Source organism: Anomalospiza imberbis, chromosome 36 (genome assembly GCF_031753505.1).
Source record: "Anomalospiza imberbis isolate Cuckoo-Finch-1a 21T00152 chromosome 36, ASM3175350v1, whole genome shotgun sequence".
NCBI classification, from domain to species: Eukaryota; Metazoa; Chordata; class Aves; order Passeriformes; family Viduidae; genus Anomalospiza; species Anomalospiza imberbis.
The window spans coordinates 784,964-802,973 of NC_089716.1; the positions used below are offsets into that span (position 1 = coordinate 784,964).

At 53.8% G+C, this 18,010-nt stretch overlaps 1 pseudogene; it reads right to left on the reverse strand.

The window, feature by feature from the left end:
- LOC137464098 (uncharacterized) overlaps positions 1-18,010 on the reverse strand; it is a 1,364,046-nt pseudogene that overhangs the window by 777,104 nt on the left and 568,932 nt on the right.

Consider the following 18,010-nt stretch of genomic DNA (forward strand, 5'->3'; position numbering starts at 1 on the left):
TGACATTCCAAGCACTCATAGGGCCGTTCCCCAGTGTGGATCCTGTGGTGCTCGGTGAGGTCAGAGGTCCCACTGAAGCTCTCCCCACACTCCCCACACTCACAGGGCCTCTCCCCAGTGTGGATGTTGTGGTGTTCCATCAGGGTGGGGCTCCAGCTGAAACCCTGCCCACATTCCAAGCACTTGTGGGGCTTCTCCCTGCCATGAGGGTTCTCCACCAGCTCCGAGCTCCAGCTGGATCTCCGGCCACGTTCCTGGCTCAGGGGAGCTCTTTAATCCCAACAGCTCCCTGGGCTGGGTTTGCAGCCCCTCCTCCTGCAGGATCTCCAGGGCTTTTCCTCCTTCTCCATCCAGCCACAGCCTGGGAATGACAAATCCTGCTTTGGGGAAAACCAAGGTGGGAGCGCCTTGGAGTAGAGGCTCCTCACTGCCCAAGACCATCCCTGGAACTCAGCAGGAGTCTTGTGTCCATGGAAATCTCCACTATATCAAGGTTCAGCCCAAAACAACTCTCCCAGGAGTTCCCAATCTCTGATCTCTCCACTTTTGGCGTTCCAGAGGTTTCCTTTCCCTGGGATGATGGGGGTCCAATGGCTCCAGGGGTTCCCCCTTCTTTGGCGTCCTGCTTAGGGATGATCCAGGGTCTTTTGGGGGTCCATGGGGTCCCTTCTGCCTTGATGCTCTACTTTGATATCCCAGGGGTCCCAGGGGTCCCTCCTCTCCAGGCTCCCCCACTTTCCAGCCAGCCGGGGTTCCCCCAGCTCCAGGATCACCCCTCTCTTCTCTCTCCATTCCGGGGGTCGCAGGGGTTGCCCCTTCTCTGCTCCCCCGGGGGTCCCCAGGACCAATGTCCTCCCCCTGGTGGCCCTGGGCAATGGCCACGTGGACTCCCAAAGATCCCCCCAAGGGGCTCAGCTCTGGGGTCCTGCAAGATCCAAACCTACACACACACACACACACAGAGAAATAAAACTCCCACGGTCTATTTGGGCCTCCCAGACGATATTTGGGGCTCAATTCCACAATCTGCAAGCTCCAAATACACCCCAATAAAAAAACCCTCTCAGGGACCCCCCGATAGATTTGGGACGAGCTCCCCCTCCCCTCTCACCTGCAGGATGAGCTGGGGGCGATGGTCCTGGGGCCAAGAGTGCTGCGGCCACAGGGGGCACTGAAACCTCCTGTTTCTCCTCCTTTTCCTGCTCCTGCTCCTCCTCTTCCTGCTCCTCCTTTTCCTCTCTCCCTCCTCCTCCTCCTTCCTCATCCCACCTCCTGCCCAGTTCCTGCCTTCTCTATATTTAGAGTGGAGAACCTTTTTTGTTTTTAGAACGAGAACAAAGATCCCAGATGGAACACGGCTTGCTGGTTTTAGCCAGAAGTGTCAGTGACTAAAGGTCATGTTTCCTCTGCTTTGGTGCCGTCCTTGTTCCTCCTCAGTGTTCAGGCTGGGCTATGGGGTGTCCTTGTTTGCTGCATTTTCAGAGCTCCTCCTGGATCCTTTGGGCAACAGGCTGTGCCCTGGGAGGGCTCTTTGTGCTCCTTTGTGACACAGGAGAACCTTCCAGGCGGTTTCTGCATGAGCTGCTGCTGTGATGTCACAGGAGCACTGCCACGTCCCCAAGGTGTTCCCGTTGCTGTGGCACACGGAGGCCTCAGTGTCCAGAGTGGCTCTGGGCACTGCTCGTTGCCGGAGGATCCTCCTGCCCGAGGCATTCTCAGCAGCCAGCCCACCCCTGACGGGTGTCCTTCTGTGCGTGCAGGGCTACAGTCTGCAGACGTGTGCAGCGCAGCCAAAATGACCAGCACGTGGCTGCTGCAGTTTGCACGCTGTACTCTGTGGCGTATGCGGGGTATTTTTTAACCCACTTGGCACGTAAGTCGAGGTTTTCCCTCGGTGCTGTGGCTTTGGGCTTGCTGTGTGCTTGCTGTTCTTCCTCTGGGCCTGAGCTGTCTTTGTGACCAAATTGCCATGAAGACACCATTGCTTTGGGAGAGCTCCTGGCAGCAGCTGCAGCTGGAAAAGGGGGTGTCTGCAGCCAGCGGGGCGTGCGCAGCATTTGCAATGAGCCCTGGGGGGTTCTGTTCCCTCAAGCGGGGAGTCGGTGGCAGCAGAACCTGGAACTGCCTGTCCAGCCAAGAGCTGACCCAGCCCAGTATTTTGTGCTGTTCTCTTGCTGTGTGAAGGGACTGTGGCTCCTGGAGGGACGCTGTAAAAGCAAAATGCTCTCTCGGGGTTGCCTTGCTCCGGGGCATTTCCCACCACAGGCAGTTGTTTTCCTGACAGCATCTGGTTCATGTTCCCTCTCCCGTTGCAGGGCACCTCATGAGTGGATCCCGCACCGCTCCTCCTTCAGTGAGTGGGAAAGGAACCTTTGGTGTTTGGAATTGTGCAGCAAGTTGTGAGCTCGGCATGTGGCAGCTGAGTGCCGGCCTGGGAGGCTGAAGGAAAGTTCCTGCCAGTGTCCTTGCAGCAGCAAAGGGATCCCTGGGAGTTTTCTCCTTTTCTTTCTGTCCACAGGGCACAAAAGCAGCACCAGAACCTCCTATGGCTCCCTCTGCTTCCAAAGAAGTGGCCAAAGAGGAGGAAGGCCGCAGTGAGCTTCCCGCTGTTCCAGGGGACGATGGTGGACGTCCCTCAGTGCTGGGAGATGACAGTGAACTTCCCGCTGTTCTGGGAGACGAGGGCGAACATCCCGCGCTGTGGGAACACAACGGCGAGGCTCCTGCGGTGTGGGACAAGGACAGTGGACATCTCCCGGCATGGAAGGAGGACAGAGGACATCCTGTGTCTTGGGAAGAGAAGGGGGAACTTCCCCCAACATGGGAAGAGGACAGTGAACGTCGCCCGGCTTGGAATGATGATGGCGAACCTGCAGCATTTTGGGAAGAGGACGGAGAAGCTCCCTGTGCTTGGGAAGAGGACACTGAACCTCCCTCGGCTGTGGGATCCTGGGCTGAACATTCTGTCAGCAGCACAGCCCTGCAGCCAGAGGGGAGAGGGGAGTGGTGCCTGATGCAGCTGAGTACGTCTGCTGTGTTCCTGTGTGCCAGAGCAGGGTGCTGTGTGTGTGTCTCGGCATCAGCTGCACCCAGTGCTGCTCTGCAGCTGAATGTGCCAGGGTCATTTCTTGTCCTTCCCCAGCTGAGACCAAGGGGCTGACGGCCCCAGGGAGGGGGGCTGCATTCTGGCTCTGCTGCAAGGCGGGGTCTCACTCTGGGAGGGAGCGTCTTCCACGTGGTTTCTTTCAGGGAACACTGTGAGCCTGGCGGAGCCTGCCGAGAAATACCTGGAAGTGGAGCAGATTGGCCAAGGGTAAGTGCACGGCAGTTACTTCTGCACAAGCAGGCCCAGGTGTTGTGCTGGTGCAGGATCAAGTGAGAAGTCAGGAGAGCTCCAAACACCTCCAGACACTGGGGCGCCATCCTGCTGTCCCTCAGTCCTGATCAGAATTGATACCTGTGCTCAGAAGGCACCGTCAAAGGCCCCTGAGGCTGGCAGTGTCCTGCCTGCAGCAAGGAGCAGGACCTGGAAGATCTTCTATCCCTGGAATTGGATTGCTTAGGCAGGAAATGGAAAAGGATGGAATGCATTCTTTTCCAGTTCTTTAGACACCCATTGCTCACTTCAGGTTTTGAACTAAAGCAGTTCAGCGTGGGCATTTGGGGTTTGCTCCAGCCCAATTCCTTGGTGTCGGGTCTCAGTTTTCTCTGGCACACCTTGCATGGCAGAGGGCTGGTGGCTGCTGCGCTGTTGTTGGAAGGGTCAATGCCCCCAGGTGTTTGTGAACGCTGCAGGCAGCAGAGATCTCCTGTCTGGGCTGGCTTTCACTGCCAGGACCTAAAGCGCTGCTTCTTTCTTCTCTGCTGTTTGGTGTCCAGGGCTTTCGGAACCGTTTCTAAAGGACTCGACAGGGCCACTGGAGGAGAGGTCAGTCTCAACACGCCCAGCACGTCTGGCAGCTCTCCAGGGCTCTCCCCTCTGCTGGGAGCTGTGGCTGCAGCTTTGGGGGCCAGCAGAGCTTTCCTGCACAGGCTGCTCCTCTGCCTGCAGAGCACAGCTGGGACAGACTTGGTCCTTCTGAAGTGCCCACAGGAATGCAAGGAGGGCAATGGATGTGTGTGTTTGCTTTGTTGTGCAATCCCAACCAGAGCAGTTGCATCTGAAATCATGACCCAATCCCATAGAACTACTTAAGGGTTCCCGGCAGTTTCACTCTGTTTGCACAGAACCAGAATTACCTCCTGCTTGCAAAGTGTGTTTGAACAATAATGAGAGTGTTGAGGCCATTTGAGAAGACTGTAGGTGCAGAGAATGTGGTTAGAGCTTGGAGGCTGACAGCTGAGGGGCCATTTCTGCAGGGTTTGCAAGGCCAAATGTCTCTGGCCATGTGTCCTGTAAGCAGCCCCCAGCGAGCAGAGCAATGGGCTGTGGGAATGGCACTTGCTGAGCTCTGGTGTCCCATCCCAAGGCAGTCTGGCGCAGCCCGGCTCCATCGCCCCAAAAAGACTCGCTCTGTGTTTGCTGCGGCCTCCTGCCACAGACTCCTCCAGTGAAAGGTCTGCAATGTCCCTTCAGGTGGCCATAAAGAAAATGAGTCTGAGAGGGCAGAACAGGGAACGAGCTGTGAATGAGCTCCTGCTCCTGAAGAACAAGAAGAACCCCAACATTGTCAGCTCTTTGGACAGGTGAGTGCTTCAGGCCTTATCCCGTGCCCGGGCCCTGCCTTAACCTTTCCTGCCATCCGTAGTCTGTAGCCTGTTTTGAAAATGCCTGACCCAGCCGTATCTTCCCAAAACAACAGCCTGGCAGTTCACTCCCTCCGTGTGCTTTTGTTGCTTTGGTTTGGTTTTTCCTTCAAGCTGACCCTGTTTTCTGTGTCTTACAACAAGTGCTGATAAACCACAGCAGAAATTATTTCCCTTGGCTTCTTCTTCCCAGCCCTTTCCCATTGCTGCCAGCAGATGCCAGGAAGAGCAGGTTCTTGTTCCCAGAAATGCCTCGTTTGCCCATTTGTCACTGGCCTTGCCTGTTTCTGAAGGGACTTTCTGAAAGGTTTTCTGACCCCTTTTGTCCCAGGTGCTGCCCGGCCTCCTCCCCTGGATAACCCTGGGAGCTGTGTTGCCTTGTTCTGCAGGGAAGGGTGGAACTGCTGAGTTCAGAAGCTGAACCAGCTGGGGGCCAGTGTTGTGGGTCCACATTGATCTGGGCCTTTGCTAAACTGCATTTTTCACCTGCTTGCCATCTCAGGCCTCTCCTTTCTCACAGGGGCCTCCTCCTTTAGACTGTGCAGATCCCAAGGGCTGTGCAGCCTGGCAGGAATGTCTCTCCATCGGATACTGTCCTCATTGACAAGTGACCTGGCAATAAAACTTCACTCCAGGCTTTTCCATGGGGGAATTGAGCGTTGCACATTGGTCTCCATGCCACTGCTTTCCTCTTCCAGCTTCCTTGTTGATGGAGATCTCTGGCTGGTGATGGAATACATGGATGGAGGAACTTTGCAGGACGTTGTCAGACAGACACGCATGGCTGAAGGAGAGATGGCAGCTGTCAGTCGGGAGGTGAGGGATCCTGCCTGTGACTGCCATGCCTTGGACACGATGGTCCTTCCCAGCAGGGCGTGAGAGCAGGAGTGGCTCCAGGCTCAGGGCTTTGTTTCTCTGTTGTTTTTATGAGCTGGAGAAGAAAGAGCCCCTGCAGTGAATGGCCTGCCGGCAGCACTGCACTTCTACTTTGTTCTTGTTCTCTTTCCTGCTGTTGTGGCACTCTCTGTCTGTTTTGGATTTGATGTGCTGTTCTCAGCTTTGCCTTGAACCGTTTGCCTGGAGCTTGTCTGCACTGCACTCCTGGCCTGTCACAGCAAAGTCGCTGCTGGCAGAATTCTAAACTGTCCTTTCATGTGTGATATATTCCAGCCATTGGTTTTTACCCTCGTGTTTCTTGTTCTCTCTCAGTGTCTGCAGGGCCTGCATTTCCTCCATTCGAACCGGGTGATCCACAGAGATCTGAAGAGCTCCAACATCCTTCTGGGAATGGACAGCTCTGTCAAGCTGGGTGGGTGTTCCTGGCCAGGCACGGCGCTCCCGGGGTGCGGCTGTGGGGCTGCTTCCCAGTGACGGCCAGAGCCCCACAAGGGCTGCTGGGGGCACTGCCCGGCCCCTGCTGCCAGCTGAGAGCGGCTGCCCCTGCAGAGAGCTCAGGAGAGGAGCAGGCTGTCAGGGGTGCCTTTGCTCTGGGAATGGCCCTACCAGAGGGGCAGGAGTTGGAATCTAAAGCTGCAAGGGAATCAGTAAAAGCAACTGCACGAAAGCTGAGGGTTTCTTTAAGGGTCCAGTTCAGTTCCATCTTTCCTTGGCTACAGCCCTGAGGACTTTTCCAGCTGAATTCACTGCTGCATTCTCAGACTGAGAGCGGGGAGTCTTTGTGCTTGGTTTCCTCATTCCAGCTGCCTTTGACAGTGTTTGTTTCTGTCCTCAGCTGATTTTGGCCTTAGCGCTCAGCTCAGCCCTGAGCAGGACCAGCGCAGCTCCATGGTGGGCACTGCTCACTGGATGGCCCCAGAAGTTGTCACCAGTTCTCCTTACGGCCCCAAGGTGGACATCTGGTCCTTCGGCATTGTGACCATCGAGATGGTGGAAGGAGAACCTCCTTACTTCAAGGAAACGAGGGCCATGGTAAGAGGCCAATTCTCCCGTGGTTGCAGAGGCCTGTGAGCACAGGGTGAGCCTGCACTGGGAGCAGCAGCTGGAGGTTTCTGCACATGGGGAAGGGAATTCCCAGAGGACTGGAGTCTCAACACAGACACATATTCTACAGTCTCCAGACACAATTTGCTTTGGGATTTACGTTGTTGCAGTTCTTCTGGCTGTGAGGATGACCTGAAAATGTGAAGCAAGTGCACCAGCTCTTTACAATGGCTGAGGCAGCACCAGGGTTTGGGTTTTTTGGTTGGCATAGAAAAATGAGCTGTGAGCAGCATCTCTGCCAGGGAGGAAAGGGCCCCTGGAGCTGGGGCTGGGAAGCCGGGGTCAATGTGAGCACTTGTGGGTGGGAAGGAAGCTGGCAGAGCGCTGAGTTTGCTTTTCCTGCAGGCTCGCGCTCTGATCCGGCAGAACGGGACCCCGCAGCTGCAGGAGCCCAGGCGCCTGTCGGCTCTGCTGCGAGACTTCCTCGAGTGCAGCCTGGAGCCGGACGAGGAGCGGCGCTGGTCTGCCCAGGAGCTGCTGCAGGTGAATGCCAAGCGGCTGCAGGGGAAGCAGCAGCGCCAGGGAGGGGTTTTCTTGTGGGGCCCCCTCCGATGGTCTCCGGTCTCGCTGCTTTCCACACGCAAAGCAAGCAGAATCCTCGCCTGGTTTGGCTTGGCAGGGGCCTTTCGAGGTCATCTGCACCTGGGGCCCCACAGCGAGCAGGGCCATCTTCAAGCAGCTCAGGTGGCTCAGAGCCCTGCCTGACCTGAGCTTGGATGTTCCCAGGGAGGAGGCACCTCCCACATCTCTGGGCACCTTCTGTCAGTGCTTCCCCACTCTCCCGCTAAAAAAATTCTGCCTTAGATCTCATCTGAGCCTGCTTCCCCCTCCTGAGTTTCAGACCATTTCCCTTTGTCCTGTTGCAACAGAGCCTGTGAGGAAGTTGACTCTGGAAAGTAACGGTTCATTTCTTTCTTTTTTCTCCTTTGGGCAGCACCCATTTTTATCATCAGCCAAGCCTCTCTCCAGCCTGACCCCTCTGATCACCGCAGCAAAGCAACTGAGGCAGCAGAGGAGGTGATGAAGCACTGGAGGACAGATTTTAATTACTGTAGTTAGTTAGGACAACTAGTTAGTTATGGTAGTTAGCAGTGCCAGTTAGTTATGGTAGTTAGTAGTGCTAGTTGGTTAAGGTAGTTAGGACAGCCTGTTTGTTACGGCTCTTATGACAGCCTGTTTGTTATGGCAGTTTTTTGAATAAAAACTCTCTTAAACCTCAACTCCCTTGACGTGTCCCTTCCTTCTCCCTGTGTGACTCAGCTGCCCGGAGCAATGTGAGGGGAGAGCGGGCCCAGCCTCGCCCAGAGCTGAGCCCCAGCAGAGCCCTGGCAGAGCCCAGAGCAGCCTCGGCATCTGCAGAGTCAGCCTGGAAGGAGGCGCTTGGAGCCTTCTCGGCTGCACCCGACTCTTGGTTACAAACTGTGGGTGGTGGAAAATGCCACCGGCTCTGCAAGAGGGCAGAAGGGGCCCGGGGAAGGCCCAAGTGCTCCATGTAAGGGAAAAACCTGCCCTGGGTTTGTTATAAAGAACTATGTAGTTGGTGGCTTTTGCTATTTTTTGTTGACTTCTGCAACTAATTCCTAATCACAACATGAAACATGAGCTGATTTTGATATAGGACAGTTTGTAATCACTTTTAACTGCTTTTGCTGTCGTACAACTTGTCGGCTCTTTGTGGCCAGTGCGCTGTCCCCTGTGTCGCTCATATCCTCAGAACATCATTCATGGATGATATTTTAGTTTGTGGTCAGTGTGAAAAACATACATTATAGTTTTGGCTTTTGCAACGTATTGAAGTGGATGCTACGTGTTTTGCATTCGAATGTTAACTTTTGCAGAAGTAGCTGCAATTGTGAAATAATAACTAATGCTTTTATTTTTGTAACTAACTGACAAGAATAACTCAGAGATATTTGTGAAACAGCTAATGTTGATTTAAAGTACTTGTGGAAGTAGCTAAAACCGTCTGCATGGCCAGATAACATTTAAGGAACGGGTGTGATGAGGACCCCTGCCGCTGACCCTTCGACTGTCAATAACTGTCGCCTGCTGATGTGGAAACCCAGGGCACTGGGAATATTTCTCTGTCTACTCTGGGGTGTCCTGACCTCCAGGGCAGCACTGACTTTGACCCTCATTCATGGAGAAAACTTCCAAAGCCTCAAGGTAAACTAGAAACCACAAAAGTGTGAAAGAGATTGTAGAGAATTGTAGAGAGTAGTGGAGTATGTCACATGGGTGAGACATTTAGGTTTTAGGATTTTTAGTATGTTATAGATGGGTTCAAGATGGAGGATATAGGGTGTCGTCTTGAGTTCCCTTCTTCTTTCTTCTTCTTCCTTTTTCTTCTTGGGTTAGGTGGTATCTTGTAATTGGGTAGAAAAATCTGCATTGCGGGTCTTTGGGGGTCAGTTATTGGGTTAGACTGGTGTTCTGGTTTGAAGAGGAAAACCAGTGAGAGACTTCAAGTCAGAAATACAATTTATTAGGAATAGAAAGAAAAAAAAACTAAATACATGCAATAATACAAAAGGAAAGAAAACAACCACTGACAGAGTCAGAATACAACCTGACACGCTGGTGGTGGTGGGAGTCCAGACTGGAATGGCCTCAGTCTTCCCAAAGTGGCCGATGTGGTTCTGTCAGGTCTTGTAGAAGGGTGTAATCTTCCTCTGACGGTGCACTGGAGAAACCCCAGCTGTTCCCAGTGGTAAACTGCCCAGATTATATTCAGTCAGGAAATGCTTGTCTCCTCCCTCTGGGCAGAGCATCCCACAATGGGATGATGTAATTTCAACAGTCATGCAGTGACATTGAATGGGCCATTAACAACAGATATCCTCCCGGGGGAGGGAAAGATAAGAAGATAAGAGATAAGGAGCAGGTAGAAAAGGTAAGAAGAAACTGCTCACAGATGGGAAATGAATAACATCTTGCATTTCTGGGACAAAAGGAAAATAATTTAGGTATCACTGCCGCCGTGCCTACCCTGAAGCTTCCTGGCTTCGCCTGCCCCACCGAGGCACAGTCAGCTGCGGGGGACACGCCCCTGTTTCTCGAGAAGATTCGGGGAGTGGCTAAGACAGAGCGCTTCTCTGTCTGCCTTGTAAGGAGAAGAGGCAGCGTCCGAGGAGATAATGAGGGAGTCGACTCAAGGCCGGGAAAAAGTCTCAAGTTTAATCCAAGCTCTGAGGAGCTACGAATGCCATTGTCCCAATAGCCGAAAGTGCTCTCGAGGCTCTCACAATTGTCTTAAGTACCAGGATGGTGACCAGGGGGAAGGGACCCCCACCACCCAATGGGGGGATTTGGGGGAGTGGAAGGCGGAGGGACAGACAGACACACAAACCAATGGGGGAAGTTTAAGGGAGCGACCCCTGGCCCTCGGTCCACTCACTCTGCCCAAGGTGGAAGATTCTGGGAGAGCGGGATGGGGAACCAAGTGATGCACAGGGTGCCAGGGAGGGGACAGGGGAATGACTGAGCATTTTCAGGGAGATTGGCATTGAGGGAAAGGCTGAAAGCTCGGGGTGAAACCATGGGGAGAAAATGGGGGTGAAGGGGCAAACCATTACAGAACAGTTACAGGGGTATAAAAACACAAAACAACATGTCACATCTTAATTGGGTAGCGTAGTTTTTGATTAGACTCAAAAGGCCTTGTAACAAGATTTGTTGGCCATTTTTGTGCTGTTTTTCCTGAACGCAGAGTCTGGTGCAGACAGTGTGCTGAAGTTTTGATAAGGTAACAATAAACAGAAGCTGAAGACCAAAAAAGTCCAATGTGTCTCTCCTTCCTGACACAGAACTGCTCCAGGCGGGTCTCCCCTGCCAGGGGAGCCCCCAGGGAGTTGCCCAACTTGGGGCCTGCAGACTCACAGCTGAAACCAGGGATCGGGGGCTGTTGTGAGGAAGTGACACACAACCCTCAGAACAACAATCCACAATTCCTGCACGTACTCTAGAAAGGCAGCCTGGGGCTCAAACCAACTTCAAGAGTTCCTGGAACAAGTAAACGAGTTCAAAGAAACATTTGAATATGTATAATCTTTATGAATATGTTTTTGAACAATAAAATGGAAAAAGTAGATAAGAAGAGTTGCTATGGTTAACCAGTGTGCCTCTGGCCATTGCCAAACACCCAGAGCTGTTATTGATTTGCATCTAATTATCCCTTCTTAAAGTTTTAAAAATTCTAAAGCATGAGGCTCATTTCTCACCAAACCCAAGGTACTCACCCCTTGCTTTCTTGCAAGCCATTGCCAATCCTCAATTTCATCTGGGTGGAGGAGAATGACGCTGCAATGAAAACAAGGAAAAGGAAGATGCAGTGGTGTGGAGGCCCAGGAGCCTACCATCAGAATCTCAGTCCCTCAGCTGTGGAGGACTGGTCCCAAACAAGAATAGATTTTAAGGTTATGGGGAGAAGCTTGCTTCTCCCATAGATCTTTGCAGGCACATGCTGATTTCTGTAAAGTTATGTTACCCCATTGGCCCGTTGGCCTAATTACCCCAGTTCAACCCCTGTCACCTATTTTGGTTAGTCCCCAGAATTTTCTCCTCTCTCTGTCCCTCCACTGGCCCAAGTTTACTGCATTTCCCTGCCTCTGTTTCCCTATTAGCTGACACAACCCTTAACCCCTCCTTTGCACCATTTTCCCCCATATCCATTGGACCCTGACCCTCAGCTCCACCCTCACTACCCCATATAAAAACCCCCTGTGCCCTCAGCTTGCAGCCTGTCTTTGTCCCTGGTCCCTGTTCAGCTCTGTGCCCTGTTCCTGTTCCAATAAACCAGTTTGCTGGAGATCCTACAAAGACCCATCCTGCCTACTTTGTCAGCTTTATAAAGTCGCCGTGAGCTTCGGGCTCATCAGTGCCGGACGCTCCAAGGGCCTCGGTAGCGCCAGGACGCTACAGACTGGGACAGCCAGGCAGGTGAGGAGGAAGTCACTGCCCCTTTGCCCCTCTCTCCTGCTCCATCTCCCAGCCCAGCATCGCCCCTGGCTGCAGGACAACCTCGCTGCTGACGCCGTCCTGCCAGGGATGGATTGTGGGGATCTCCTTCCCCTTCCCTCTGGCACGGAGGCAAATCCCAGCTTCTTCTCTGCCCTGCTTCCTCTCCTCATTCTCTCCTTCATCCATCTACGTTTTTTCCCATCTCCTTCCTCCCTCGTTCTTTCTTCTTCCTTCCTCTCCTGGCTTTTCCTTTTCCCTTCTCCCTGTTTCTAACTCTCCTTGTCCTTCCTGCCCCAGTCACTGAGCTGTGGACAGGGATCAGGGAGAACAAATCCCTGCCAGAGAACCTCGTGGAAGAGACCATTTGGAACGGCTCCACGGTGCAGGAATGCAACGGGGAGGAAAAGCCCCAGAGATCCCACACGAGGAGGGGCTGCAAACCCAGCCCGGGGAGCTGTGAGGAGGTAAAACCCTCCCTGTGGCGGGAAGGGTGTGGGGAATGTGAGAAGAGCTTCGGGCAGAGCTCAGCCTATTCCTGGTGCCTCCAAAGATGGCATTGCTGGATGCAGAGATCCATGCGGCTGCAGAGACCCCCCTGCAGATCCATGGGGCTGCAGAGATGCCCCTGCAGATCCATGGGGATGCAGAGGTCCCCCTGCAGCCCCTGGAGGAGCCACGCTGGAGCACGGGGATGCCTGAGAGGAGGCTGTGACCCCGTGGACAGAGGGGCCCCCGCTGGAGCAGCCTGTCCTGGAAGCACTGACCCCGTGGCACAGTGACCCACGCTGCAGCACTTGGAGGGGGGCTGTGCCCCAGGGGATGGACTCCGGTTGGAGAAGTTCCTGGAGAAGTCTCCGGTGGGAGAGACCGCAGGCTGCAGCAGGGGAACGACTCCTGTCCCTGGGCAGAGGGAGAAGCCACGGGGGATGAACTGAGCACGGCCCCATTCCCTGTCTCCTGCACTGCCGGGGGAGGAGGTGCAGCTGGAAGGAGGGAGGCGTGGGGAAAGCTGCATTCAAGGCTCTTCATTGACTTCTCATTATCTTGTTCTTGTTGGAACCCAGAATGTCCCTTGCACACTTTTGGATGTTCCGGGCACAGGTCAGAAGCATTTGAGACCCTGGCATGCAGCTGGAAACCCCTGTGGCTTTGAATCTGACCCGTGGAACAATTTACCAACCTTGCAGGAAGAACAAGAAATCACAAAATTTAGATATCATTGTAGAAGTAGTCACAAAGTGAAAGGAAGAACTTTTGAGTGCTGTACAGGGGGGTTTTAGGCCTTGTACAGAGGGGTCTGAGTTTTGTACATGGGGGTCAGAAGTTCTAAGATGAAGGGACTTGGGCGTGCCCTGTGCTCCTTCTTTCTCCTTCCTAACCTCCATGTTCATGGTGATGTTGGCACTCACAGATTGGTTTAGAGTAGAAAGTCACCATTCAATATAGGTGATAGGCATTGGGGTAAAACCATAAACATTCAACACGTCATGGATGATATAAAAGATGGCACCAGGCCCCTGGGAGTCAGTGTGTGCCTTTGACCTGCTGAACGGACCGCAGCAGTTCAGGAAGAAAATCTTTTAGATAACACACAATAAACTACCTTGAGACCGGAGGACTGAAGACTACTGAGTCTTTCTTTGAAGACACAGGTTGGAGGAGAGACTTTTCCATCTTTCAGGGCCACCCCAATCTAGGGGTGAGCCCTGACACACAGTTTGTAACCAAGAGTCGGGTGCAGCCGAGAAGGCTCCAAGCGCCTCCTTCCAGGCTGACTCTGCAGATGCCGAGGCTGCTCTGGGCTCTGCCAGGGCTCTGCTGGGGCTCAGCTCTGGGCGAGGCTGGGCCTGCTCTCCCCTCACATTGCTCCGGGCAGCTGAGTCACACAGGGAGAAGGAAGGGACACGTCAAGGGAGTTGAGGTTTAAGAGAGTTTTTATTCAAAAAACTGCCATAACAAACAGGCTGTCATAAGAACCGTAACAAACAGGCTGTCCTAACTACCTTAACCAACTAGCACTGCTAACTACCATAACTAACTAGCACTGCTAACTACCATAACTAACTAGTTGTCCTAACTACTGTAACTAAAAGCTGTCCTCCAGTGCTTCATCTCCTCCGCTGCTGCCTCAGTTGCTTTGCTGCGGTGATCAGAGGGGTCAGGCTGGAGAGAGGCTTGGCTGATGATAAAAATGGGTGCTGCCCAAAGGAGAAAAAAGAAAGAAATGAACCGTTACTTTCCAGAGTCAACTTCCTCACAGGCTCTGTTGCAACAGGACAAAGGGAAATGGTCTCAAACTCAGGAGAGGGAAGCAGGCTCAGATTAGGTCTGAGGCAGAAATTTTTTAGCAGGAGAGTGGGGAAGCACTGACAGAAGGTGCCCAGAGATGTGGGAGGTGCCTCCTCCCTGGGAACATCCAAGCTCAGGTCAGGCAGGGCTCTGAGCCACCTCAGCTGCTTGAAGATGGCCCTGCTCGCTGTGGGGCCCCAGGTGCAGATGACCTCGAAAGGCCCCTGCCAAGCCAAACCAGGCGAGGATTCTGCTTGCTTTGCGTGTGGAAAGCAGCGAGACCGGAGACCATCGGAGGGGGCCCCACAAGAAAACCCCTCCCTGGCGCTGCTGCTTCCCCTGCAGCCGCTTGGCATTCACCTGCAGCAGCTCCTGGGCAGACCAGCGCCGCTCCTCGTCCGGCTCCAGGCTGCACTCGAGGAAGTCCCGCAGCAGAGCCGACAGGCGCCTGGGCTCCTGCAGCTGCGGGGTCCCGTTCTGCCGGATCAGAGCGCGGGCCTGCAGGAAAAGCAAACTCAGCGCTCTGCCAGCTTCCTTCCCACCCACAAGTGCTCACATCGACCCCGGCTTCCCAGCCCCAGCTCCAGGGGCCCTTTCCTCCCTGGCAGAGATGCTGCTCACAGCTCATTTTTCTATGCCAACCAAAAAACCCAAACCCTGGTGCTGCCTCAGCCATTGTAAAGAGCTGGTGCACTTGCTTCACATTTTCAGGTCATCCTCACAGCCAGAAGAACTGCAACAACGTAAATCCCAAAGCAAATTGTGTCTGGAGACTGTAGAATATGTGTCTGTGTTGAGACTCCAGTCCTCTGGGAATTCCCTTCCCCATGTGCAGAAACCTCCAGCTGCTGCTCCCAGTGCAGGGTCACCCTGTGCTCACAGGCCTCTGCAACCACGGGAGAATTGGCCTCTTACCATGGCCCTCGTTTCCTTGAAGTAAGGAGGTTCTCCTTCCACCATCTCGATGGTCACAATGCCGAAGGACCAGATGTCCACCTTGGGGCCGTAAGGAGAACTGGTGACAACTTCTGGGGCCATCCAGTGAGCAGTGCCCACCATGGAGCTGCGCTGGTCCTGCTCAGGGCTGAGCTGAGCGCTGAGGCCAAAATCAGCTGAGGACAGAAACAAACACTGTCAAAGGCAGCTGGAATGAGGAAACTAAGCACAAAGACTCCCCGCTCTCAGTCTGAGAATGCATCAGTGAAGTCAGCTGGGAAAGTCCTCAGGGCTGTAGCCAAGGAAAGATGGAACTGAACTGGACCCTTAAAGAAACCCTCAGCTTTCATGCAGTTGCTGTTACTGATTCCCTTGCAGCTTTAGATCCCAACTCCTGCTCCCTCTGGGAGGGCCATTCCCAGAGCAAAGGCACTCCTGACAGCCTGCTCCTCTCCTGAGCTCTCTGCAGGGGCAGCCGCTCTCAGCTGGCAGCAGGGGCCGGGCAGTGCCCCCAGCAGCCCTTGTGTGGCTCTGGCCATCACTGGGAAGCAGCCCCACAGCCGCACCCCAGGAGCGCCGTGCCTGGCCAGGAACACCCACCCAGCTTGACAGAGCCATCCATTCCCAGAAGGATGTTGGAGCTCTTCAGATCTCTGTGGATCACCCGGTTCGAATGGAGGAAATGCAGGCCCTGCAGACACTGAGAGAGAACAAGAAACACGAGGGTAAAAACCAATGGCTGGAATATATCACACATGAAAGGACAGTTTAGAATTCTGCCAGCAGCGACTTTGCTGTGACAGGCCAGGAGTGCAGTGCAGACAAGCTCCAGGCAAACGGTTCAGGGCAAAGCTGAGAACAGCACATCAAATCCAAAACAGACAGAGAGTGCCACAACAGCAGGAAAGAGAACAAGAACAAAGTAGAAGTGCAGTGCTGCCGGCAGGCCATTCACTGCAGGGGCTCTTTCTTCTCCAGCTCATAAAAACAACAGAGAAACAAAGCCCTGAGCATGCAGCCACTCCTGCTCTCACACCCTGCTGGGAAGGACCATCGTGTCCAAGGCATGGCAGTCACAGGCAGGATCCCTCACCTCCCGACTGACAGCTGCCATCTCTCCTTCAGCCATGCGTGTCTGTCTGACAACGTCCTGCAAAGTTCCTCCATCCATGTATTCCATCACCAGCCAGAGATCTCCATCAACAAGGAAGCTGGAAGAGGAAAGCAGTGGCATGGAGACCAATGTGCAGTGCTCAATTCCCCCATGGAAAAGCCTGGAGTGGAGTTTTGTTGCCAGGTCACTTGTCAATGAGGACAGAATCCGATGGAGAGACATTCCTGCCAGACTGCACAGCCCTTGGGATCTGCACAGTCCAAAGGAGGAGACCCCTGTGAGAAAGGAGAGGCCTGAGATGGCAAGCAGGTGAAAAATGCAGTTTAGCAAAGGCCCAGATCAATGTGGAACCACAACACTGGCCCCCAGCTGGTTCAGCTTCTGAACTCATCAGTTCCACCCTTCCCTGCAGAACAAGGCAACACAGCTCCCAGGGTTATCCAGGGGAGGAGGCCGGGCAGCACTTGGGACAAAAGGGGTCAGAAAACCTTTCAGAAAGTCCCTTCAGAAACAGGCAAGGCCAGTGACAAATGGGCAAACGAGGCATTTCTGGGAACAAGAACCTGGTCTTCCTGGCATCTGCAGCAATGGGAAAGGGCTGGGAAGAAGAAGCCAAGGGAAATAATTTCTGCTGTGGTTTACCAGCACTTGTTGTAAGACACAGAAAACAGGGTCAGCTTGAAGGAAAAACCAAACCAAAGCAACAAAAGCACATGGAGGGAGCGAACTGCCAGGCTGTTGTTTTGGGAGGATACGGCTGGGTCAGGCATTTTCAAATCAGGCTACAGACTACGGATGGCAGGAAAGGTTAAGGCAGGGCCCGGGCACGGGATAAGGCCTGAAGCACTCACCTGTCCAAAGAGCTGACAATGTTGGGGTTCTTCTTGTTCTTCAGGAGCAGGAGCTCATTCACAGCTCGTTCCCTGTTCTGCCCTCTCAGACTCATTTTCTTTATGGCCACCTGAAGGGACATTGCAGACCTTTAACTGGAGGAGTCTGTGGCAGGAGGCCGCAGCAAACACGGAGCGAGTCTTTTTGGGGCGACCGAGCCGGGCTGTGCCAAACTGCCTTGGGATGGGACACCAGAGCTCAGCAAGTGCCATTCCCACAGCCCATTGCTCTGCTCGCTGGGGGCTGCTTACAGGACACATGGCCAGAGACATTTGCCCTTGCAGGCTCTGCAGAAATGGCCCCTCAGCTGTCAGCCTCCAAGCTCTAACCACATTCTCTGCACCTACAGTCTTCTCAAATGGCCTCAACACTCTCATTATTGTTCAAACACATTTTGCAAGCAGGAGGTAATTCTGGTTCTGTGCAAACAGAGCAAAACAGCCGGGAACCCTTTAGCAGTTCTATGGGATTGGGTCATGATTTCAGATGCAACTGCTCTGGTTGGGATTGCACAACAAAGCAAACACACACATCCATTGTTCAGGTGATCCCTGTCACAGGCTGTCACTGATCCCAGAGCCAAACACAACTGCAGGGTTTAGGAGAGAGCTTTGCTCTGGACATCCATCTTCTCATTTCTCTCCCTCTCTCTGTGAACAGCTGCAGTGGAACTAAAACCCCAAACTGAGCCCAAGCAGGATCTCTCCCTCATTAGGCCTTGAGGTACCCTTTGAAGATGAAAGGCAGGATGGAAAACTGCTAAATAGTGTTCCTGTCTGAGGCTGGGGTGAAGATAAATTGGGCCTCAGTCTCCAGCACTGATGCATTCCCACTTTTAGATATGAAGACCAAGCCAGCGTGTCCTGCTCTGACAGACACCGCTGCCCTGCTTGCATTCCTTTGGGCACTTCAGAAGGACCAAGTCTGTCCCAGCTGTGCTCTGCAGGCTGACACGGCTCTGCCTGCAGAGGAGCAGCCTGTGCAGGAAAGCTCTGCTGGCCCCCAAAGCTGCAGCCACAGCTGCCAGCAGAGGGGAGAGCCCTGGAGAGCTGCCAGACGTGCTGGGCGTGTTGA